At 41.2% G+C, this 26,857-nt stretch overlaps 1 pseudogene; it reads right to left on the reverse strand.

Moving 5' to 3' along the window:
* Positions 1–4,287: 4,287 nt before the first annotated feature.
* Positions 4,288–26,857, reverse strand: part of LOC117497704 — a 45,742-nt pseudogene continuing 23,172 nt past the window's right edge.

Raw genomic sequence — 26,857 nt, forward strand, 5'->3', positions numbered from 1 at the left:
TACCCCGTGCTGGAGATGAAACTCTCCATTGGCTCGGCAAAAGTGTGTTGTTGTTTTGTGTCAGTTTTACGTCGCCACTTCCATTCACATTTTTCATCATTGTTCCACAATGTTTATCATCATGACATTAATATCTATATATTTTATACTATACTTGCACTGCTTACCGTTGTCATACTTTATATATCTTAGCATATTCATACAACACACTGTTCATACTAGGCTAGGCTACTGTGTATATAGTGTATTCATACCCCTCACTGTTTTTTCATCATTCAATTCATTCTATATTTTATTCTGTAGATTGTGTACATTACTTTTCACTTTACTGCTTTTTGCACTCCTGGTTAGAAGCTAAACTGCATTTCGTTGTCTCAGTACCTGTAATCTGTGCAATATCAATAAAGTTGAATCTAATCTTGAGCAGGAACAAATGTATTTACTTAGTACATATCTGACATTAACGATTAAACACATTTGTCCATTCTTTATCAATCAATCAATCAATGTTTATTTATATAGCCCAATATCACAAATGTTACATTTGTCTCAGTGGACTTCACAGTTTGTACAGAATATCAGTATGACAATACGACACCCTCTGTCCTTACGTTTCACATCATACAAGGAAAAACTTCCAGAGAAAAACCCACAGTTTAAAGGGGAAATGGGAGAAACCTCAGGGAGAGCAACAGAGGAGGGATCCCTCTCCCAGGACGGACAGACGTGCAATAGATGCCGTGTGCATTTATAAATGCAAACCGAGTCAAGCCGACTCCGGAGGTGGCGGTATGCACCTTAAAGTTGTTTGAAATCCGCCAAAAAACCGAGAGAAGAAGAAGAAGAAGAAGAAGAAGAAGAAGAAGAAGAAGAAGAAGAAGAAGAAGAAGAAGAAGAAGAAGAAGAAGAAGAAGAAGAAGAAGAAGAAGAAGAAGAAGAAGAAGAAGAAGAAGAAGAAGAAGAAGAAGAAGAAGAAGAAGAAGAAGAAGAAGCCGACTCCGAGCTGTCCGACTTCAGGCGAGTTTTTTGAGACCTCCCCCGGCTGCGATCGGCTATTCTCGTCTACTTTCGAGGCGAGCCGCAGCTCGTCTCAAACAAGCCTATTATTTCTCGCGCAACCTTACATCCATGAAGGCAACATGAGTCATGACAGAGGGAGGGCTGTCACTCAGGGTGCTAAACTACTCTTTGGTAAGCCCCGCCCCCCCAAGCAACATCAGGTTCAAAAGCTTGAAAGCGAAAAAAACGGTGAAACCTGAAAAAACAAGATTTGAAACTGAAAAAATAATTGTTTGGAATCTGAAAACGGAAAATCTGCAACTGAAAAAAAGAAGGATTCAAATATCAAAATATGTATAAAAGGAGTGGAGCTGTCTTTTTATGAAAAGTAATTAAGCTCGCTCCGACTTCTTTCTCTTTTTATTTATCGAAAAAAGCGAACTATTCAGTCAGACAGCAATTTATTGGTAACAAGTGCAATTTCAAGTACTTTATCCAAAATCCAAGCACTTTAACCAAAATTCAAGCACTTTATCCAAAATCCAAGCACTTTTCAAACCTTGAAAACACCACATGAAATTTCAAGCATTTTCAAGGATTTCCAGCACCGTACGAACCCTGAATAATTGTTACAGCTCGAGTGGAATTGTTCTGTCTGCTTTTCCTCAAGTCAACCCTAGGGGGAGTAAAGAACTATAAGCCATCAAATCTCATAAAGGTTTTCTCCGTCAGCAACAAAAGATGGAGGCTTCACAAAACAAAATAAATTCAGCCGAACCAAAGAGTGTTTTCATCTCTACCTTTTATTCCTCCTGAGTGCCAAACGCCATGAACATGTAACTCATCATCAGTCCGTTACCTCAACATATTATTTACAAAAATATTCATCTTTTTGCTGCAGTCATTCAGTCAGTAGGGGCTTGGACTGTGAGCCGTAGGGTCGCCGGTTCAAGTCCCCGACCAGGCCTAAATATGGAGTGTGGACTTCTACTTGGAGAGGTCCCAGTTCACCTCCTGCCCTGCTGTGGTGCCCTTGAGCAAGGCACCAGACAACCCCTTCCCCCCTCACTCCCATTGCTCCCCGGGCGCTGTACACAGGGTTCTTACACCTTTTCCAAAGTCAAATTCAAGCACTTTTCAAGCATTTTCAAGGTGCATTTTCAAGCATCTTACAGCTGTTGTAAATTACATATTTATATACACATACTTATACTCAAATGATTATTTCCCTACCTCACATTAAATCAGATGTTCTTTATGCTATAAACAACCAAATGTGTGTTTCATAATAGCATTCTACATGAGGATGAAAAATTAAAAATGTTAGAAAAGAAAACTAAGTTTAATATTTCAAAATGGGTGACCCATCTGTACGTAGACTGGGCATCCCATATAACCTGGCTGAGCCAATATAAAACAATCAGCCAAATAACTTTTCAATATATTATTGATTACTATTTTTGAGGTACTTTTAGGTTGGCAGTAAACACAAGTCAGAGGTAAATGGTGTACTTTGACTCCACTACATGTATTTAATACCTTTAGTTACTTTACAGATGTGGATGAATGATGTGAAATATAATCAAGTGTTAAATCAGACTTTAGTTCCACCTGGAGTAAATTCACAAGCTACTCTGTAGTATACAAAGTCATTCAAACTAGCTGCACCTTTACCAGCTTTGAGAACACTTTCATGATCAATCATTATAAAACATATCATATACAATTATTAGGGATGCTCCGATCGCCAATTTTGGGGCCGATCGCCGGAATCAGTATCGGCCGATACCGCTCTCTTTTCCTCTCGCATCTCTCTCTCTCTCTATCCTCCTCTCTCTCTCTCTCTCTCGGAGAGAGAGAGAGAGAGAAGATTCGAGGTAGAGAGAGAGATAAGAGAGAGCGAGCAGAGAGAGAGATAGCAGAGACTAGAAGAGAGAGGCTATCATCTCTATCTCTAGATCATTCGCCTTCATATCTAGCTACTCATCTCTCTCTCTCTCTCTCTCTCTCTCTCTCTCTCCTCTCTCTCTCTCTCTCTGCTCTCTCCTCTCTCTCTCCTCTCGTCTCTTCTCTCTCTCTCTCTCTCTCTCTCTCTCCTCTCTCTTCTCTCCTGACAGCCCGTCAGTATTCTTCCTGGCAGCTCACTTGATCCAAGTAGATTGAGCGACCCGACACGTGAAGAATAAATATATTTATAACTAGTTTAGCTTGTTCCAGAGGTAGATAAATAGCTAAGTGTGTTAGGTCTAACTCTTAATGTGTGTTCTGCTCCGCTCACCGGTCCGTCACAGCGGGTGGAGCTGCAGGATTCTGCTTCACACACACGTTGCATACCGCTATTTTATTGTCATTTTCGGACACTTAAAATACTGCCAGACTAGTGAAGCCATTTTGGCGAGCTTGTTTTTGCCGCGCACAGAGAAAAGTGTCATGTATTTTACATGCAACGATAGCCTAATCTAAAATGCTCTACTCTGACGTACCTTTCGTGTGGTGTGTGGCGTCAGCGCAGACTCTCGCATCGTTATTGTTGCACACTTTGCAGGAGGCTCCTCTTGGGCTTCGCTTGACCCTCGTCTTAGCCATGGCTTGTATTTGTCTTCTGCTAGCCAACGCTCGTTGAAACGGCAACCTCCTGGCATACTGTCATCTATCACTCTCATCAGAATGCCCAGGTCACACACGTAACAAAAACACTTGCCGGTCACGCGCATTGCGCGGGAAGGCCGGAGCGGAGCTGTTTTATGTAAAAGCGAAGCAATTAAGCGCGCTCCGACTTCTTTATTTTCTTTTAATCTAAAAAGCGAAGTTAAAGCATTTACAATTTCAAGCACTTTATCCCAAATTCAAGCACCATTCCCAAAATGCAAGCACTTTTCAAACCTTGAAAACACCTCGTACAATTTCAAGCATTTTCAAGGATTTCCAGCACCCGTACGCACCCTGTGTACAATAGCTGCCCACTGCTCCTGGTACTAGGATGAGTTAAAAGCAGAGAACACATGTCACTGTGTGCTGTGTGCTCTGCATGTGTGACCATTAGAGCCTCCATATTATATTCTATTCAGTTACTCCACCTCCGCCACACGAGCCACCTCCAGCTTTTTATCCCAAATGTTATTGTAATTATCAAAAATAGTTGCAGATAATTTTTGTGAAGATGGACTAATTGTTACAGCTCGAGTGGAATTGTCTGCTTTTCCTCAAGTCAACACTAGGGGGAGTAGAAAAGTCAGCAACAAAAGATGGAGACATCACAAGATGAAATAAATTCAGCCGATTCAAAGAGTGTTTTCATCTCTACCTTTTATTCCTCCTGAGTGCCAAACGCCATGAACATGTAACTCATCATCATTCCCTTTCCTCAACATATTTACAAAAATATTAATCTTTTTACATTTTACATTCAGTCCATTCAGTTACTCCTCCTCCGCCACATGAGCCACCTCCATCGTCTCGATCACCTCTCCCACTTCTCCCTCCTCTTACCTCCTCTTCCTCTCCTCCAGCTTGGGGTCTGTTAACCCCTGCTGAGAGAGGACGTAGTTCACCACCTGCATGATGCCCTGATCTGACAGCGTGGATAACGACCCGTCCGTCACCGCCTGCACCGCCTCCACCGTCTCCTCCGTGATCAGCACCGTCTCGATCTCCTCGGCAGGCGGCTGCCGGGCCGGTCTCAGCTCTGGAGGCAGCTCGGAGGCCAGGATGCTGACAGCGTGCTCCACCTGAAGGTCAAGGTCAAGGTCAATCTTTCAGTTTGTGTGTACAGACAGAGAGATCAAAATACTGTTTCCCACAATCCAGAATACACAAACAAATATATATAAAGATATGTATACAAATAGGTATATACCCAGAGATGGCAAAAGTACACGCATCCTTTACTCAAGTAGAAGTACAGATACTCGTGTTTGAAAATACTCTGGTAAAAGTAGAAGTACAGATACTCAAGTTTAAAAATACTCTGGTGAAAGTAGAAGTACTGACTAAACTTCTTTACTCAAGTAAAAGTAAAGAGGCTTTGAAATGTACTTCAGTAAAAAGTACCCATAACTAGCAGCTGCTTTAAAGAGTACCTGACCTCCCTTTATATTAATAGAACAATAATGTCATTGTTAGCTAATGAATGTTTCCATGCTGAACAACGGCAACATGACAACGTTTTCATTGGTCCCTCTTCTTTAGAGAAGACCAGGAAATGATGGATACACGGATCGTGTTCAAATCAATAGGCACGCAATGACTCTAAATAATAATGATCACGCCACCAAACACACATTCAAACTAAAGGAACCAGCCTGTTTGGGAAATGTGAGAAGTAGAAAGTACAGGTATTTGTGTTCAACATGTAATTAGTAGAAAGTACAGGTATTTGTGTTCAAAATGTAAGAAGTAGAAAGTTCAGGTATTTGTGTTCAACATGTAAGAAGTAGAAGTACAGGTATTGTGTTCAACATGTAAGAAGTAGAAAGTACAGGTATTTGTGTTCAAAATGTAAGAAGTAGAAAGTACAGGTGTTTGTGTTCAACATGTAAGAAGTAGAAAGTACAGGTATTTGTGTTCAAAATGTAAGAAGCCAAAGTCAGAAAAATAAGTAGTGGAGTAAAGTACTGATACCAGAAGAATGTACTTAAGTACAGTAACAAAGTATTTGTACTCCACTACTCCATTCACTTTTACATCAATTAAAAGCAGTCACTAAATACAGCATAGCAGTCACCTGTGTCCCCTGGTTGTGAAACTGCAGCGTATCTTTCTCCAGCATGATCTTCCCCGGCAGGTTGTCTCCGTGGTATTTGGCCATGTGTTTCCTCAGCGTTCGGGCGTCGATGTGCGCCTCCTGGCACATCGGGCAGACGTACGGGCGCTCGCCGGTGTGCGTGCGGACGTGACGCTTCAGAGAGCGAGCGTCCGCCCACGCCACACCGCAGGTCAGGCACTCGAAGGGCTTCACACCTGGGAGAGAGACGGAGGAAATGTTAGTGCATTAGTGTGATGGAAACTGATGGATTTATTTCAAGATCTTTTTATTCGTTTTTTTGCAGACAAGACACTTTCAGCACATTAAACAAAGTAAAGAACAATTTGTCTGTTAAAGGAAAGAAAAATACCCATTTTTACAACAGTCTATAGTATTTTAGTCTGTTTTAATTCTATGACAATGTCTTGCGCAGTTACTTGACACTATATATAGATTATGAATTTATAATAAGACATGTTTCAATGTGTGTTTTCTCACCCTGGTGGTTGTTGACGTGGCGCCGGTACTCCCTCAGCTGAGTGAACTTCCTGCCGCACTGCTCACACTCTCTCTCCAGGTTCTGCTTCACTCGCCCTTTCTTCCCGTGCGTCGCTTTCTTCACGTGTCGTCGGAACAACGCCTTCTCGAAGAACTCCTTCCCACACACGTTACACCTGAACACACACACACACACACACACACACACACACACTTTAATACCTGGGAAAATATTCCTCAGAACAACTGATTCATTAAGAAGATAATTGAGTTCCTGGTCGCATTCACACCTAATATTCCGTTTCTCAGGTGCGCACCAGATGACTGTTTGTTACAGTGTTTCATTTTTCAGAAGGTTCGCTTTGCGCTCACACGGGCAAAACTCAAACGGACTATAAACTTTAAACACAAGTCATGTGCTCGGAAATGCTGTTCAACCATTGGTCAGACATGAAGGGGGTAAAAACGCAAATCCCGGCAATTTCTACCGTAGCTTTGGAGCATCTGCAGGTTATTTTCATGCTGCTGTTAATCTGGAGAGCTGAGAGCATATCAACAGACTCTAGTGGCCAGTACAAATGATTATACAATCAGACAACGTGCGTTAAAAAAACATTTGAACACATAATGAGAGTCGTTCCTGCAGTAAGGAGGACATTTCACCGACGACAGGTGGCTCAGACTGTTATGTATAGTTGACGGAGCTTTTTTACTTTACACGACACTGTTCAACACTTCATTCTGCTTCACTCTTTCGCTAAAGATTTTGAAGACATCCGCGTTCTTGTGACTCGTAAATACTACGCTTCCTATGTTTTGGTGCGGGCTGCGTTCACACCAGCGATGAACCGCTCCAGAGTTCACTAGCAAGCGGTCCGAGACCACCTCTTTGAGGCGGACCAGAGTCCGGTGTTTAGTTCACTTCAGAGGTCTCAGACTGCGTTCACCCCGACCCAAACGAACCAAGCGGCTAAACGCACCAGGGTTCGATTCAAACGGCTGGTGTGAATGCGACCTAATTCATCCTCTATGAACTACACATTTCTGGTATCTTGACATCCCTAATCCGAGGCGCCTCGTTAACATTACTCTAATAAAATCTGCCCCCCTCCTCCTCCTCCTCCTCCTTCTTCTTCGGTGGTGCTGGACTCACTTGAAGGGCTCGGCCACGCTGTGCGACTTCACGTGGGAGTACCAGTCCTTCTTCCAGCTGTAGCACTTCCCACACACCTGGCACTGGAAGGGCTTCAGACCCATGTGTTTGTTCATGTGCTGCTGCAGGTCTTTGGCTTCGAAGAACCTCTTATCACAGCTGCAGGAGAACCACAGAGAACATTTTATATACAGCTGTTAGAAAATATCACTGGTCCCCGGCTTGAGCTTCAATCTCAGGATGCATGTATTTGTTGATCCTCTCCAGAATGGAAGTAAGTAGTCATCACATACAGAGCATCAACTAGTCAACCCTTTTTAGTTTTACTCCTTTTACTGTTGATGTTGTTCGTGAAGCTTTAACCAAGTTAGATCCTAAGAAACCGGCCGGCCCGGACAACGTGGAACCTTTCTTTTTAAAGATAGCTGCAGATTGTATTGCTCCACCTCTCACTACTCTTTTTAACCTCTCCCTCAGCACAAACACAATTCCAAAACTGTGGAAGTCAGCGTATGTCCTGCCTCTACTAAAAGGTGGGGAGGCCCACTTTATTAAATAATTATAGGCCCATCTCTAAATGATCAGTTCTGGCTAAGGTTCTTGAACGCCTAGTGATGTGAACAGGTAAAGGTGTTTTTATGTACAAATGACATCCTGTCTAAACATCAGTCAGGCTTCAGAAAGCAACATAGCACCATCACTGCCACAATGAAAGTGGTGAATGATGTGGCGAGTATTTTAGATAATAAGCAGAGCTTGTGCAGCTCTATTTATTGACCTTTCCAAAGCGTTTGATACCGTCGATCATCGCATCTTAAAGCAGAGGCTACTCAGTATTGGCTTATCCAGCCATGCAGTGGGGTGGTTTGTGAACTACCTCTCTGAAAGGTCCCAATGTGTTCACTTTGATGGGCTGTCTTCTGAGTGGTTAAACATTACTAATGGTGTTCCTCAAGGTTCTGTTTTAGGTCCACTTTTATTCTCCATCTACATCAATAGTTTAGGTGAAAAAGTCGATGGAGCAACCTTACATTTTATGCGGACGATACCGTTATGTACTGTGCACGTCCCTCCATTAAGGAGGCTGTTGTTGAATTGCAAACTGCTTTTAACATTATTCAGACTCAGCTCTCTGAACTAAAGCTTCTTTAAATGTTGATAAAACCAAGGTAATGCTCTTTTCAAAAGCTAAAAAGACATCAGAGCCTGTTTTAGATATTGTAACTACGCAAGGAATAAAACTTGAAGTGGTTGCCTGTTACAAATACCTTGGTATCTGGCTTGATGATTGTCTCACTTTTTTTATTAAATGTGCCAACTGCTAGGACTGTCTTAGGGAAAATAGCATTTAGATGCGCAGCTCCACTGTCCTGGAATAGTCTGCAATTGAAATGGAAAACTGAGCAATCTGGTGCCACTAAATGTTTTTAAAGCCTCGGTTGGATGCTACTCAATCGGAAGCTGTTTGGTACCTGTGCATGTGGATAGTATGTAAATTGTAATCCCTGTAATGCTACTGTATGATGTCCTTTTGTTGTTCTGTTTATGTTTTAATGTTCATGTGGCAACCTACTTGAGCAGGTCTCCCTTGAAAAAGAGATCAATGATCTCAATGGGATACAACCTGGATAAATAAAGGTTTGAAATGAAATGAATATTGGAAGAGGACATGCAAATGAAAAAGCAGAGAAGAGAGACTCACTGTGCGCAGGCGAAGGGCCGCACGTCGGGGCGAGGCTGATGTTTCTTCAGATGTTTGCTCAGCGCTGAGGCTCGGTGGAACGTCGCTCCACACGTGTTGCACAGGTACTTTGATTCACCTGGGACAAATAGGATGGAGGAAATACTTTCATTAAAATCAATGAACTGCTCATATCCACACCGTACATTTAGTTTTTTCTATCTCTTGGCTTTTTGATGACTTTAAGTATTTGATTATATTTAAATGTATTTGTTGGAGTGTTGCTTTGCTTTTCATTGTTCCTTTCTTGTCAAAGGGTGAAAAAGCAAAAGCCATTAGGCTCGCTCTCCAAATGAATTACTTCCTTAAGACAATACAAAATACAATTTCAAGATTGTTCAAAACACCACACAACATTTAACATTTTTTTAAGGACATCCAGCACGTTTACAAAAGCTGTCAGTTCAATTTGTCTCAATGATTGATTTTATGTTGAGAACTTACACTGCATTGTTACTTTTATACTTTTAGTTTAGTGTTGTATTTATTTCTGTTCTCTTGACTGGTTTTAAATGTGATTTTTAACAAAGATTCAATATGTGGGAGGCTGTGGCAGAGGGATAGTGCGCTGATCTTCGGATCAGGCGAAAACAAGTTCAAGTCCCCCAGCAGTCAGCATGTCGTTGTGTCCCTGGGCGAGACACTTCACCCTTAAATCGCCCCTTCGGGATTGCTCACAGAACTGAATGTATGTAAGTCGCTTTGGATAAAAGCGACTAACAAGTGACATGTAATGTGATTGTAACTGCTAGAATCCACTTCAAGACACTGGTACCTGCGTACCATGCTGTGAATGGATATGGCCCTTCCTACATCCAGGACATGGTTAAACCATACACCCCAGCACGTGCACTCCGCTCTGCATCAGCCAAACGGCTCGCTGCACCCGCACTGCGAGGGGGACCCAAGTTCCCATCAGCAAAAACACGTTGGTTTGCTATCCTGGCTCCAAAATGGTGGAATGAGCTCCCCATTGACATCAGGACAGCAGAAAGCTTACACATCTTCCAGCGCAGACTGAAAACTTATCTCTTTCGACTCCACTTCGAGCGATACAATTACTAACAAAGCACTTATATACTAACACAGGACTGGCTTATCTAAAGCCAGTTGAGTAGCACTTGAAATGTGTTGGCTCTATGAAACCTGATGTACTTATATGATTCTGTTTTCTTCAAGTTTGTATCTTCTTGGTCGAATGCACTTATTGTAAGTCGCTTTGGATAAAAGCGTCAGCTAAATGTATGTAATATCAACACCAAAAAAAACCTTTTTATTAAGCTTCGTTTAAAGTGATTTTCCAGGAGACAATGTAGAGACAGAGATCTCATAACTTGGACAAATGAAACTGAAACCATCTCACATTTCTGCTAATATATTAATAATAATAATAATAATGCATGTTATTTATATAGCGCTTTTCCTGGTGCTCAAAGCGCTTTACAAGCAAGTAAAGAAGACAAAATAACAACATAGTAAAAAGTCAAACTTCAGACTGGAGCTGACAAATAGAGTATTATCGTATATCGTAATATCGTATTATCATATTGTAAACACTCTGTTCTCTGACCTGTGTGCAGGCTGGTGTGCTCCTCCATGCTCCTCTTGCTGACGAAGGACTTCTTGCAGAACTCGCACTGGAACTGCTTGGTGACGTCATGCAGCGCGCGGTGCATCTTCAGGCTGTGCTTGTGGTGCGAACGTCTTCCCGCACACCTTGCAGGAATGCGGTCGCACGCCGGTTGTGGTTCAACATGTGGATCCTCAGAGAGTACAGTTTGGGGAGCGTCTTCCCACAGATGTCGCACACGAACTCCCGCTTGGTGTTGGGACTCTGGGTCTTGTCCTCCAGGTCGCTGTCGCCCCCCCCCCTCTCAGCAGGGGGCTCCACGGGGGCTTTATGACCGGAGCGCGCTGGCTGCTCTGCTGCTTGTGTCGGGCCAGGTGAGCGCAGAGAGGCGGCGTACTGGAACTCCTTACTGCACAACTACAGGGAGACACAACAACATGTTTACATCCCATAATGACAGAATCAAACTAAATACATATAATATTTAAAAAATGTATAAGTCAAAGTAATTTTTTTTTTATAAAAGATAAATTAAAATAAAAAAATATTTATATAAGCATAAAAAGTTTAGGTAAAATGTTCAATAAAATATAAAAAAATATAAAATAATATTTATACAAACATTAGAAGTTAAAGTAAAATGTATATTACAAATAATAATAATAATAATAATAATTAGATTAAAGAATAATTTAATATGATAAAAAGATTAATGATATAATAAACAAAACAATATATCGAAATATTGCTATCTAATTATATAACTAGTATTAAAGGGGACCCTATCATGCAAAATGTTCCTCCGTACCCAAATCTCTAAAAACGGGGCTACAACGGAGCTGATCCAGATTTGAGTCCGATATGATGTAATATCTGAAATGTGGACCCACGGCCCTATCAGAAACGTTGCTATCAGAAACAATGCCCGACTGTTTTGGACGTAATATGGTCGGTGTTTACATTAGCATCGCTAACACTCAGAGCTAACCTGTACTGGAGAGCATGTGTGTGAAGAAGCAGGAAATAAAAAGGAACTCACCTTGTGGTATAACCGGCAAGAGAGAAAGCCTTTGAGCTCCATACTGTTTCAGAAACAATCCTTGATAATCCATGATATGGCGTTTCATCACCGCAGTATTTAGTTTAGACAGTAGCTGCCGGGTCCCGCATGAGCTCAGACCATTTTTTTATTTGTTATCATTTATTTTATTTTTTAAAGCTTTATACCCAAATCAGCACTTTTGAAACAGGAAGTGAAATAGAGGGATATGAGGCATGGCTAGAATGGGTGATCTGTTTGGTATTTTGAGCCAAACACTTCATAGACATGTTTTTTATATATTTGTATATATCTGAGACCTATGCTATTGCCTAAAAATAGCATGATAGGTGACCTTTAAATAAAATCAGTCATAATTTAAATAAAAACCTTAGTAATCCTGCTAAAGTACTCACGCTGCACTTGTACCCGCGGGCCTTCTCGTGTTTGAGCGTGTGCATGATGAGGGCGTATCGTCTCTGGAACGACGCGCCGCACTCGGAGCAGCTGTGCTCTCCGTCAGCTGCTTTCTGCTCCGGCTTCACCCCCCCGCTCTCTGGCTCTGCCTCCTTCTCCCCCGGCCTCCTCTGTGATTGGCTCTCGGGTCGGCGTCTCGCTCTCCGTGGCGCTGACCTGTGGCTCCGCCCCCTCCTCAGACACACCACTGAGCTCCTTCATCCTGCTGAGGATCCACCGGGTGCTTTGGAGGTCTCCCTCTCTTCCCGGGCCTCAAAACCACCTGGAAACACAACCATGGTTAATAAATCTACACGTTACCCTCTTTAAACAGGGTATAAGCAGGAATCCTGAAGTCACATGTAAGACCTTTTAAGACCTTTTTTAAGACCTCATCGCCACTTGGAGTTCTAACCGGTTACATTGGCGACACACTTTACCTCACATTGACTATATACAGTATGATTGTCCTTCCTCCTTATCTTCCAACCATTTGGACGCAGACTTGCATTTCCCCATAACGATGTTGTTTAACAACCGGCGTAAACGGACCTTCGCGCGCTATCAAGCAGTGAGCGCGCGATGTCCTGTTCAGATGACGTCAAATCCAACGGGATGCCATAAATAAACTACACAGAATCACACTACACACCTACGCAATGATTACATTCAGGCAAACTGTAGAATACAACCTCTTTGGACCATTTATATACTTATTGAAAACAAGCTACAAAATGTAATACCTTGGAAAATGCAGTTTAATACTTTTTAATAGCCTTCATTTTCGCTAAATTGATTTATCAACTTGTAATACTTTTTAAGACTCCGCGGACACCCTATTAAAAGGATGATATGTATTTCCCCCCCCCCCCCCTACCAGTAGCACTATTTATAAATCTGGATAGTTTTGGGAGAAGTTGCAGTCGGTCGTCGAAATGTTGGCCTTCTTTTAAAAGTAATGAAACTTCTCTCGGCTTGAGGAGATTCAAACGCCAAAACGGTTCATTAAAACAATTAAATTGTATGTTTTGGCAGTTTGAAAACTTTCCAAACCAATTTGCTTTTAAGCCCAAACACTAGACTTCTTTCATTTTAAATTCCATAATTGGTCATGAAGCTAAATGCCGATCCAGCTGTTTTGCATTAGACCAAAATGCGTGTTAGGACCCGAAACAAAACGTAATTCGCCCCAACTGTAGACCACACTAGTGTGTCTTTACAAGCCAGGTTTCTCAACCATAATGCAGTGCTTTTAGCGAGCAGTTTCATGGAGGAACTACTTTCTTTCTAACAAGAACTACACCTGTAACCTGTCTGTATCACTGAGCAGAAGGAAGCGTGCATCCAGTCATTGGTGAGAGTAGAATTAAGTTATAAACTGATGGATGTATCTCACACGTGTTACACAGTGATGTAATTATGTTACAGAAGTAAACAAAAGGGGTCCAATGGATGTGTTTCAGGGGGGAGGGGAGTGTGTTCCCTCTTGAAGGAACACAGGGATTTTATCCTTTGCAGACCATTTACATGCACTAAAACCTATATAACACACACAGGAAAGGGAACATTCAGCTCTTATTAAGCCAACTCAAGTCCTTATTGTGGAGGAAACTTCTGTGTAGTAATGCATGGAGTCACCGACTCAGGAAGGAGACACGGTGAGAGTTGGAGCTTTGATGTCAAACACTGATGGGTTTATTCAGAGTATTCGGCCGGAGGATTCACATCACAAGTCAAAGAGTCAGAGGTTCTGACCACACGGTAGAGTTGCCACGTCAATTCTGAAGAACCTCTCTCTATGCTAGACCTTTTAACAGGTTCACAGAGAATCAACATCTCTGAAGGAGTAGACTAAACACTGAATCATCTGCCGTCCAACGCTCATGGCCTCAAGGATTTCACATCCGAGAGCCCACAAACACCGATAAAGAAATGCTTCAGTGTTCTCACAACAATTACCCTTCGTGCCAGTCAAGTTGACCGGTCTCACACTGGGGACAACAACACATATGGCACCAAGGCCTTTCCTTAGAGGAGATAACATATGTCAGAGTAAAAGGTTAGATATCTAGAAGAATTATTCCTTAACAGTTCCTCTCTTTTTATCATTTTTGATAACCTTAAAACATTAGTCTAATAATTCTGGTCAATACTTAAATCAATAGGCGTCTTCAGATTCGAGTGTGGTCTCACCTTACATTCAATTACATCACAAAGTAGAGTAAGATTGAAACATTCAATCACAGTGATTGATACAGGCAATCATAATAGGAAAAATTATCTCTCATCAGTGTTTGGAGCATCTTTTGTCAAAAGCATAATAATGAACACACATAAAACACAGATACATAATAGCAAAATATTTGTTTTAAACTAATATCTTTTATCATTTTAAACCATTAGTTAATGTCATTTATCAAACTATAAAATCAAAACCAGAAACAGCTTAAAGATTTGCTTTAAGGCAATCACTAGTCAAAAGCATTTTAAAACTTAGGATCATCAGAGATCCAGCTAAGGCATAAAATTCACAGTGGTGATTTGATCAATCTGTAATCCACAAAGTTGCAGTGTCCTCAATTTTAGGATTACTTTACGTTTACTTCATTACGCTTTAGTCAAGAGTAAGGCACTTAGTCTTAGAAAAATCAATACATTCATTTAATCAAATACATTGTTCAAAATCTGAAAAGGAAAAGTCAGATATTTGTCGTGTAGTGTAACAACCTGAAAGGGAAAAATTTAAACATTCTTAAAACTTTAATTCATACATTTGTAAATGCTACAACTGATCTGTACCAAATTAAGTCTAATCAATTATTCTTATTAGCCATACTTACCTGAACATCTACTTATGGTACTTGGAAAGGGTTCTTCTGTGTTTATCTAATGTTGAATATAGAATATCAATTTCTTCTAAATTATAATTCTCTAATTTGAGGATCAAATATGCTACATAATTGTTATATTGAATTATTATAAATATTGTTTTGGGCCAAAACTGAATTAATCTAGTACTTGAAACATCATTTTATGTCTGTCTGTGCAGGGTAATACATTACAGAGTTGTGTTGTTAAGCCTGATTGCTGGATGATAAGGATTATTAACATTATCTGTTATAATATTAGAAATACCTTATTCTTCAATACCTTATAATCTGAGAATATTTATTTATTAATTTTGTTTAGTGTGAAAATCTAATCTGATCTGACTAAATATATTTATCACCACTACTTAACACATGTCTGGTCATTGGAAATATAAAAAACAATCATTAATTGTACATCTTTAAACATCTGGTCATTCAATTCAAAGTTCATCTTTGTACAAGAGCTGGAAGAACATGTCCGTCAGGCTTCCTGACTCGTTCTCCTCCTCCCTTTATGACACCGAGTGTCTGGTGTGTAAAGGCATCCTGATACTGTAGATTAGCACTGAGGGTGCTAATTGGCTCAAACTCTTCTTCATCAGAGCGCCATATTTCAACCCCCCAATTGCTCTGCTTTTGTGTGGCTCATTCAGTGAGCAGAAAGATGAGAGAAGAACCCCCCTCTTAGCAGAAAGGTGAAGAGAAGCATACCATCCGAACGACTAGTGCTTCCTTGCAGTGGCTTGGGGGTGCTCTCTGCACCCGGAGAGTGTGACCCTCTCTCTCTGACCCTTGGCCTTGAGAGCTGTCCCTAGTTAATTGGGGTTAACACTTGATAGGGATGGTTTTTGAGTGAAGACAAATCAAAGTAATGGATTAGCACATTATCATTTAATTACAAAAATAGGATAGGCCCCTCAGAATTATTTGGGAGCCTTCCTGACACATGCACCATATCATTTTGAAGGTTTGTGTTAGTCATTGAACATGCAAGAATCATATTACTCATCAGTCCATAGCAGAGACATGTTATTGTAAGTTAACGGTGAGCTTGTCCCTGTGGATATAACCCCTTCTCAATTGATTCTAAATGCATATTAATTCACCATTTACCTTTTGATAAAATATTCGTTTATCAGAAATATTTAGTCTCTTCCATAAAACATAGGTTTGAGAAATAAATTACCCAATATAAAATCAATTACTCAATATAATTGACTCTTCCTCCTTTTCTTACATATGGTATACATATGACAATAATAACTTAGGAGTCTATTTAAGCATGGTATAGTTTATAATCTATTAATCGCGAAGACTCAGTATCACCTGTGTGCAGCTTACAAAAAACCATTGTGATAAACATATATTACGCCAGGAAATTGATACATTTTGTTTTGAAAACAAAGCATATCTGATTTGGAGAGGAAAAGTTTCATCCCTTTAACATCTGAGTTATTACTGATGGCATAGCATGAATGATATTGGGTGTCTGAGGGTGTCATTACTGAGAAATGTCAAACAAAATCAAAACCTTACATTTGAAAACAGGTTTGCATTCCTCCACTGAAGGTGACGTTATCATTGGACAAATAAAAGCTAATTGTTTTGATGTAGAATCTATACATTGAATCGATAGAGTAGAGCAACAGAATGGTTGTATTGTAGCCTGAGTTTTGTGCAGCCTTCAGTTTTACCAGGTGGAAACATTGTCTATATAATGTGAATACATGTAGAACTAGACATTAAGAGACCCCTGACATTAGGCCTATTTGAAACAATAGTAGGGGCTTTTACCAGCTCGCCCACTTACAGGCGTCCTCTGCATAGCAGTATGAATAGCCTTAAAAACAACCCACTCTGCGGTAACGGAGTCATGTATCTGAACCAAATGCCCTAAGTGAAGCCGTTAGTCTCATCTGACTGACCCAAGGGTTGGTGCTGGTGTGACAGGGAGGCTTCCAAGTGTTCATAGCAGATGTCATGCTTTCAGGTCATGGCTCAGTGGGGGGAGCAGACCCATGTGAGACAGTATCAATGGCTGTAATGTTCTGGGAGCAGGAAATGGTGTCCATTCAGACCAGACCATTAATGTCATGTAGAGCAGCCATAGCATCTCTGTGACTGCACTCAGCCGGACTGCAGCAGGGCAGAACTGGGTGACTTTTGAAGCCGTCCAAGGCCATAGACAAAATGGAACCACGTACTAACAAAAGGGACACAAGGTCATCAATGTCTCTCTTTACCTTTGGCCTAATTGTAAAACAAATTAGTGGAAGAAATGTGGAACACTAATCCATCATCATGTGACATTTAGAGTTAATTTAAATAATTACTTATGGGTTGAAGTCAAATTAACATTAACATTAGAACTAAAGTCAGTCAAAATTGGACTTGCACGGATCAGAATCTAATCAATACACCATTTTCCCAGCTCTGTAATGAAAAGGATATCAAGATTAGGTACATTACAGGAGTGTTAAAACATCCAAACATGCACACTTATCTTATTCTAGTAGAGATTAGAGGACAGGTCTAATGTTGTGAACAAAATGATCAAGTCAAGTTATTTTATTTATTTTATCTTATGGACCACATTTAATTTAATAATTAATCTTAAATTACTAATAACTTTAAAGAAAGCAACAATTTACAATGTGGATAAGGTGACTACTTATCCAAAGTGTGTGTGTGTGGGTGTGGGTGTGTGAACAGCTTGTCTGCCCAAGGTTAAAACATTTGGGACAGCAGTGAGAATGTTATGAGAAACAATTTGTTGCTTAGACTGAACTCGAAAGAAGCTGAGATTAGAACATTTTAAATAAATCGAAACACTTGTACATTAATTAAATACATTTGACATTTAGCTTGAGCTGGGTTCAATACTTTCTTTATGGTATTTAAATTGGGCTCAAGTAGAACCTTTACATGGATTTGGCTTGCAACACAAAGTGATACCGATCTCTGTCTGTTATGATTTGAAAGTCTCATGATTTAAAGTGTAGGGCTGTGAAGGAGAGGCCCTTGGAAAACAACCTCTACTTCTTTGTTAACTGTAATTACTTATTGTAAAGAGATTGCAACATTATACTTTTTAAAGAATTGCTCAATTCATTTAACACATTTATTATGCACTCTGTAATGAAAACGTCAACAAATATATTGATCCTGGCTTAACCAGCGACCTTTACTCTTTTGTTCATAAATCGGTTTCAAAACTTGTCAGTAGTTTAACAACTATTAGAATTTTAGTAATGTTTATGGAGACCAATTGGTTGATACGAGAAATCATTTGAAGCAGTTTAATAAAGAATGTAAACTATATTTAAAACTGTAATTAAACTTCAACTTATATTAATTATCTGAATCCAGTGGCCAGTTGGAACAGATAATAAACAAAGTTTCCATTTTGCAGCAACAGCGCAAAGGTTTCAACAATAATTTGTATTATGTCTGAGTCAAGTTCTGTCTTATCAGCTTTGTTTCGGAATGTTTCAATACATTACGTTTTTTTCATTATTACCAAACAATACATAGATTTAGATAAAGAAACAAAGAATACAACATTGACCTAAAACAGCAGACAGATTTTGCCACCCTGACCTCCTCAAGCAGGTTGTTTACGACCAGCAGTGATGCCTCTGAGGGTCTCAGGGTGCAGGACGGGCATAGGGTTTATAAAAGGTCACAAACATATCTTAACATACCAGCAATACAATTTAAGAATGTATTCTTAAAGTAATATTATCTTCTCTTCTTCTACACCTACAGCGCACACCCTGAACAGTGTGCTCCTTGTTTACATTTCCTCTGCACACTCAGATGCAGCGCACACCCTGAACAGTGTGCTTCTTGTTTACGTTTCCTCTGCACACTCAGATGCAGGACATAAAAACACTCTTTTGCTATTATTTCATTTTGCAGCACATCTATACTACCAGAATTTTGCAAAACACTATATATTATTTAACTTTCTCAAGTCATTTACTTTTGGTGAGTTAACTAAAGCTTAGTTTATTTTACCCTGGCTATGGACTGATTCATTATAGTTGTTACAAAACATGCACAAGACGGCGGTTAGACAAACCAATATGACCCCTGATACAAACAATCAGACAAACAAACATGATGAACTCATAATAAACACCAGCGTGACAGCAAAAATTCATCCAGCTCAATTTAGTCCGGTATTAAAGAGGTTTCAGAGGGGGTAGGGACTATTATGATCTCTCCCAATGGGAATCCAGTGGGTACCTTGACTCGTACCTCCACCCTTGTATACAAGTCCTTAGATCGGTGCCTGAAGACCGTCCAAGAGCAATAACTAGCTTATCCTCTTGCGACTCCACTATCCCTGCTTTAGTGGTGCTATGCCCCCCGATCGGGGGCACATAGACTTTTTCCTCTACCCTTTCTATCCGAAACCACACAGTTAACTGTAGTCCTACTCGACCAGCCTACACACCTCCCATCATGCTCATCCCAACGATGAAACACAGTTTTGCTCTACACTTGCATACCACTGCCCACCCATGATCAATTAGCCTATCATTTTATGTATGCACCCCGGACCGACATCAGCTCCTCAGCAATGTAGGGTGCCTGTCGCATCAGGTAATGCACGCACCTCGCACTTGCCAGCACATCGTAAATGGCCACAAGCCACGAGAGTGCTTTTAACAGTCTCTTTTTTAATAGAGACGGCGGTGGTGTGAGTTAAAGCTATAGACAAAAGCTGTGATTTTCTCCCTCTGAGTTCACTTCACCAGCTCATGCAGATACGGGGAGGTATTTGACACACATTCCCCCCGGAGCCGCAGCAGCTGGAGCCGTGTTTTTTTTTTAGAGGCGCTGGGGGTAATATCTATGGCTGCTTTAGTTAACTGCTAGTGTTGGCCGCTGAAACCCCCGGAATCTCGGCGATTTGTTCATTACAAATCTCTATTTTGATTTCACACAGAAGTTCCACTTTACTGCTGCCCTCATTAAGGTCTTTTTAAACATCTCCGTGTATGCCTGCACGGCACATACGTCCCGAGCAGCACACACACAGAGGGAACCAGCCAGGACAGAGTCCCTGGATGATCCCCTGGGGTTAATAGCCCCAAATGTCATAAACCAAAACGAAACGCAGCCGCTTAGCTTCACAGATAATTTTAGGATACCGTCAATCACAGATTCTGGTAAGGCAATGTCCAAATGTAGATTTGAAATCACACTTACCAGTCTCTGAAGATCTGTTGGTATCCTGCCGACAACGCCAATTTGTGGAGGAAACTTCGTGTAGTAATGCATGGAGTCACCGACTCAGGATTGATTGAATTGATTGAAAAGTTTATTAACAGCTTGTATATTGGGTACAGTACAGTACAGCTCAAAACATACAATTGTTAAGGGGATGCAGACCAGAGAAAGACTTTCGTCTTGTTTACATCAGGGTCCCCCATTTCCAATTCATCATATCATTTAAGACATATAAGACATATTTGACATCAGATGGCTTATTTACAATTTACATACAGGTGGTTTTTTTACATACAGATGGCTTATTTACAATTTTCATTTTAGATTTCGTTCTAATACATCCTAACCGGACATTTAAGACATACCAAGTCTACAGATATACAGTTAGTAACAGAGTCTAAAATGCGAGTATATACATAGATGGGGGGGGGAAGCGTCCATTGTACGACAGGTTGAGATTTGTACCATTACCGGGGCCAGTTTTGCAATGCTTTCCCCCGAAGGTGCCTTTAGAGATTAAGAGGTTTTGAAGGTAAGTATAGTTTTACTTTCCTTTACAGTTGTGGGAAGAGCGTTCCACCTTGATGTGGCATAATTGCGAAACGTGTATTCCCCTTTTTTTGTGCCAAATCTGGGTTTTACATGATTTGTGGAGCTCCCTCTGGTGTTATGATCATGGTATTCCTTGACCTTTGGGAAGAATTTTGACATGTACATGGGTACCATAGAGGTGTAGTGGATCTTGTAGACCAGGCCCATTGCAAGTAGCTGTACTCTGTGTCTACTCTAAGCCATCCTAGGTTGTCAAAGTGGGCAGAGGTGAGGTGGGTTCTAGATGAAAGGTCAAGCAGTAGTCTGACCAGTTTATTTTGCGATGTTTGAAGTTTTTTTTTAGCGCCTTGGAGGTGCTATGGTACCATGACGTGCAAGCATAGTCATAGTACCCTTGAATGAGTGCTCCTGCCAGAGTTTTCAGGGTGTTTTTGTTTACCAGAGAGGAGATCCGGTATAGGAATCTAGTTCTTTGATTGACTTTTTTATTACATTGGATGCCATTTTGTCACAGGAGAGGTTTGCCTCAAGAATAGATCCTAGGTATGTAATTTCCTTCTTACTTGTGACAATAATGTCACCCACTGCAACTGAGAAGTCGTCGGATTTGCTGAGATTATGTTTCGAACCGAACAGAATGGACTCTGTTTTTACCCAGGTGTAATGATAATTTATTATCGGCGAGCCAGTGCAGATTCTGCCGAGCTCGGAGCTGAGGGTTTTTTCAACCTGCAATCTGCTCCTGTCAGAGACCAGCTGGGCTGAGTCGTCCGCGAACAGGAACAAGTTGCAGTCACATGCTGATGACATGTCATTTGCATAAATTAGGAACAGTAACGGACCTAATATGCTTCCTTGTGGAACACCACAGCTCACTGGGAGGGGGGGGGACAGAGTACCGTTACCTCCACCATCTGTTCTCTCCCCTCCAGGTAGATTGCATCCAGCTCACCGATAGTTTATCAAAACCAATTGCTTTTAGCTTGTCAATCAGAAGGGGTGATTGACAGTGTCCGAAAGCCTTTTGTAGGTCCAGCATCACCATGCCGCAGTATTTACCCTCGTCCACCTCTTGTTTGATGTGGTCGTTCAAATAAAGAAGGCATGTGTCAGTGGAGTGGGATGTTCTAAAGCCAGATTGAAATTCATAGATTAGTTTCTTTTCTGCGAGGTACTTTTCGACCTGTTCATATACTATTTTTTCCATGACTTTCGAGATGAGGAGGTAAGTATAGAAACAGGGCGGTAGTGCCTGGGTCCAATTTGCTGCCCTTTTGTGCAGGGGGGTTACTCTTGCAATTTTGAAGTCTTTGGGTACTTTTCCCTGTTTTATGGAGAGGTTAATTATGTGAGCTATGACTGGTGAGATGGCGGTTGCTGTGTCTCTGAGGAATTTGGAGGGATATTGTCGTGGCCAGTGGCCTTGTTAGGTTTGAGGGCGCTCAGTTTAATGAGTACCTCTGCTGTTGTTACCCTTGCTAGACTGAAATCATCTTTGCGTACCCCTAGGTTTTTGTAGTAGGTCATGATGTGATCTACTCCAAAAAGCCCTGAGTGGGAGGGTAATTTATTTACAAGAGTTGTGGCTATGTTTGTGAAAAAAATGTTCAAGTACTTGGCCACATCCAGTTTGTCTGTGATGAGCCTGTTATCTGTCTTTATGTTACGTTTGAAAATCTCGTTTTGAGTTTTTACTGCAGCCAAGCTGGTTATTGAGTAATTTCCAAAGTTCACGGGGTTTATTTTGTTTTCCTCAGTTTTGTCATTGATGAAATTCTTTTTGGCAGTTTTGATCATGGAGCTTACGTCATTTCTTAGTCTGTTTCTTTCAATTTTTAGTTCAGTCACGTGGGCCTGGAGTTCACTGCTCGTGCTTTTGGAAAGCATTGACTGACTTTTATGAAACTCAGAGCATTTTTTGTCTCTGGTTTTCATGGCGGTCAGTATGCCGGAGTGCATCCACGGCTCAGCGCGATTTTTTACCCTGGTTGTTCTTAGGGGGGCCAAATCATTGAGTATTGCAGAGAATTTGTTTTTGAAACCAAGCCATGTTTCTTCAACTTGTGTACCACTGAGCTCATCTGACCAGTCCAGGCTCTCCAGTTCTAGGTTAAAGGCCTCGCTAGAGTAGTTTTGAGGTCTCTAGATATGACTGTTTTGTGACAGCCGGCCTTTTGTTTTAGCTTTTTGCGGGTACAGAATATCATATAATGATCACTTAACCGCATGCTATAACCCCTTTACTGGAGATCCTGGACCGTCAGAGGTCAGAATGAGATCAATGGTAGTTTGTGTTGTTTCACATACCCGGGTGGGTTGGGTGATTAGCGCTGAAGCCGTGCAGATCACAAATCCTACTGAAGGATGAAGACGGACGTGTCTTTACGTTGCATTCGTGGTTCCAGTCTCCAATAATATTGTCTCTACATCCCCACATCAGCCAAACACCCATCTAATGTATCATAAAAGTCACTCTGTTCCGGTGGTCTAAGATTGTCCGACTATTACAGATTTAGCATTGTCAAAAAGAATTTCAACCCACCCCACAGATTCAAATTTCATGATGCAGGTCAGTACGGTTTTGAAATTGGTGTCTTTATGTATGTACATGCAGACACCACCTCCATTCACGTTCCTGTCCCTTCTCACTACAAGATAATCTTCAATTTCAATCTCTGAATCTGTAATGGAATTGTCCAATTTGGTCTCAGAAAAGCATAATATGCTTGCCTTACCGTTCATGAACAGTTGCCTGAGTTCAGCCAGTTTGTGTCTCAGGCTGTTAGTGTTCAGATCAGATGAAAAAAATATGTAGTCCATTTTTGTTGTTTAAATGCATAATGTCGTCAGCTTGAAGATATTTGTCTTTGTCCGTTACAGCAAACGGCTTGCGGCCTGCCGTGGTGCTTGGAGCGGTGGGGTGGTGGGGGGAGGGAGGCTCCGTTGTAGCTTTAGCCGTCGATATGCTAGCAGGGTGGCTAACAACATGGTGGATATTTGTTCCCTCGGATCTCGGTTCTCTTCCTCTCGTCACTGCCTCATGCGTGTCTGTCTGCCGAGGCGTCCCCGGGGGAATGTCGAAGTCTCCGTTGATTCCTCGGTCTCCGCTGTCTCCATGGCTCTGTTGTCGTCGCGTAGTTGTTGCTGTAGCGGAAGAGATGCTATCGTTGTGATGTTAGTTGTGATGCTAGCTCCTCGAGCCTGCAGGAAGGAGACACGGTGAGAGTTGGAGCTTTGATGTCAAACACTGATGGGTTTATTCAGAGTATTCGGCCGGAGGATCACATCACAAGTCAAAGAGTCAGAGGTTCTGACCACACGGTTAGAGTTGCCACGTCAATTCTGAAGAACCTCTCTCTATGCTAGACCTTTTAACAGGTTCACAGAGAATCAACATCTCTGAAGGAGTAGACTAAACACTGAATCATCTGCGTCCAACGCTCATGGCCTCAAGGATTCACATCCGAGAGCCCACAAACACCGATAAAGAAATGCTTCAGTGTTCTCACAACAATTACCCTACGTGCCAGTCAAGTTGACGGTCTCACACTGGGACAACAACACATATGGCACCAAGGCCTTTCCTTAGAGGAGATAAACATATGTCAGAGTAAAAGGTTAGATATCTAGAATTATTCCTTAACACTTATCATAACTACAAAATTGTCATTAAATATCATAATATTATATTAGTTTGAAACCTTTGAAATGCAAGTTTTTTACATAAAATAAATCAATAAAAATTAAATTGCTCTTATTGTCATTTCACAGTACAGGTACTATGTAACGAAATTGTTCCTCTGCTTGACCCATCCTAGTGTTAGGAGCAGTGTGCTGCCGTGTCCGGCGCCCGGGGAGCGTTAGGAACCTACTTGCTCAGGGACACCTTGGTAGCACCTGGGTTGCATTCGAATAGTCCATTTAGCTTAGGAACCTTCCTAACGGAGTGAAATGACCCGGAAGTCCCTCAGTGGCAGCCATGATAAGTGCCGTTCGAATTCTCTAAATTAAAAGGAAAGGAGGTTTCAAACTTCCTTTATAACCGCCTTTAGCTTAGGAACCACTGGACCTCCCTAACCGAAAGGAGAGGAGAAAATGCTGCCCCACAATGCCTTGCGGCCGCGGCATTTGCCGTCACACAAACAGTCGGCCGTTCACGGAAACAACCGATTATGAACGAGAAATTATATCATGAAGTTACGGTGCTTGTTAAGCATTTTAAAACGTATGTGGTAAGTTGCCAAAGTGCTTTGTTTTGAACGTTCATCAGATATAATCAAAAAGAGAAATATGAACGTTAGTTTTTACTGAAATGATCAAATAAAGTCAAATTTCACAGTCTTTACTGAGCTGTGTGGGGTTTGTTCAACCTTTAAAAGATGTTTGAATGGTGATATACACAGTGATAGATGTTAAAGGGCCCATGTCATGGCCATTTCCACTGATCATAATTACATTGTTGAGGTATACTAAAATAGATTTATACTGTGCAATTTTCCAAACCACATGGTTTCGCATACAGCATCTCTGTCAAGCATGTGTATTCAGCAGTATTCACTTTCTCCACTAAACGACTCGTTGGAGCTCTTGCCCCCCCCTCCCTGTGAGCCTAGTGTGCTCCGATTGGTCAGGTCGGCCACTCGTTCTGTAGTCAACCCCAGAGAGGCTGCGCCCATGTCAGTGCTTTCCCGGCTGCTCTCAGCGTAACATCAGTCTTATCATGGCGTCGGTACAGCGGTATATTTTATATACATATAATTTTTAACTGTTGTTATAGAAGAGTGTGACGGCCCCAGGGCCTTTGTCTTACGATGGGGTGGAGCTGAAGAGGCTAATCAGCACGATCACGGACACCTCCGGACACAGTCTCTCTCCAAAGCGGCTGCAGGAAGACTAACTCTGCGATCCTCTCAACCACCTATCTTTGCATTTACCACAATAAATGTGCCGTGGTTTTGTAAACTCGTGTATGTCTCCTTGCCTTTCCGTTGTGGCCTACGAGCTACTCTCATAACAAAGAGTAGTTATTTTTACCCGTTATAAACTACTACTGTTGATGAGAAATCAAATCATGGTTTGCTATATATGAATTCAGGGAAGAAAGGATAGGCCTACTAAGTATTTCCATTAAACTTTATTTTTAGAAATGTACAAAATGAACATAAATATACATATATACACACGGTATATCATCCATTCCTCCTCCTCTTGCCTGCGCACAGCCGGTGCGGTGCGTGCCTTTTAGCACGAGGCCTCAGTAGTAGTAGAATCCCTTCCCCGTCATGGATTGTCCGCCAGGATCTGGCTGGACGAAATCAAATGCAAATCACAAAATATTAGAGAAACTTAGTTGTTTTAGATAGTTCGTAGTAGTTGTGTAATGAACAGCTTGCCTGCTAATATGTAACTAGCTTTGTTTACTTGGTAGCAACACGATATGAACGTTAGCTTGGAGGAAGGCAACTTAATGCAGTGTAATAAAACTACTATGACACAAAAGCTAGTGGTTCATATTGGCTAGCAATAACGTGTTTATAATTGCAATTGTATACGGGTATTCTGCTACCAACAATGTAACTTGCATGAATACATTGTTTTGCGCTAGCTACAGCTAGCCTCGTTAGCTACATGCAGTATAGTACGGTCACAATGTACGGTAAATCACAGTACGTATACTGTATGAGTATTCCGTTGTGTGACTGCAGACATTCTCCTGCCATGACAAACATGTAAGGCCATCTGCTGACATTGTAGTTGATATATTTAAACGCTAGCAACGTAGCATCACAAAATGTTTTTTCTGACCGAAACTAGCTCTAGCTCCGTGTGTTAGATCGCTACGCCAGCTATAATGTAATTACGTTTCGCGACTGACCGGCAAATCACCGGAGTATACTGTCAATAGGTATTGTGTGTGAATGCAGACATTCTCCTGCTATGAGATACATGTATGCAAGCCATCTGCTGATATTAGAGTTGTATATGGAAACTCTA

This window comes from Trematomus bernacchii, unplaced genomic scaffold (assembly GCF_902827165.1).
Source record: "Trematomus bernacchii unplaced genomic scaffold, fTreBer1.1, whole genome shotgun sequence".
NCBI classification, from domain to species: Eukaryota; Metazoa; Chordata; class Actinopteri; order Perciformes; family Nototheniidae; genus Trematomus; species Trematomus bernacchii.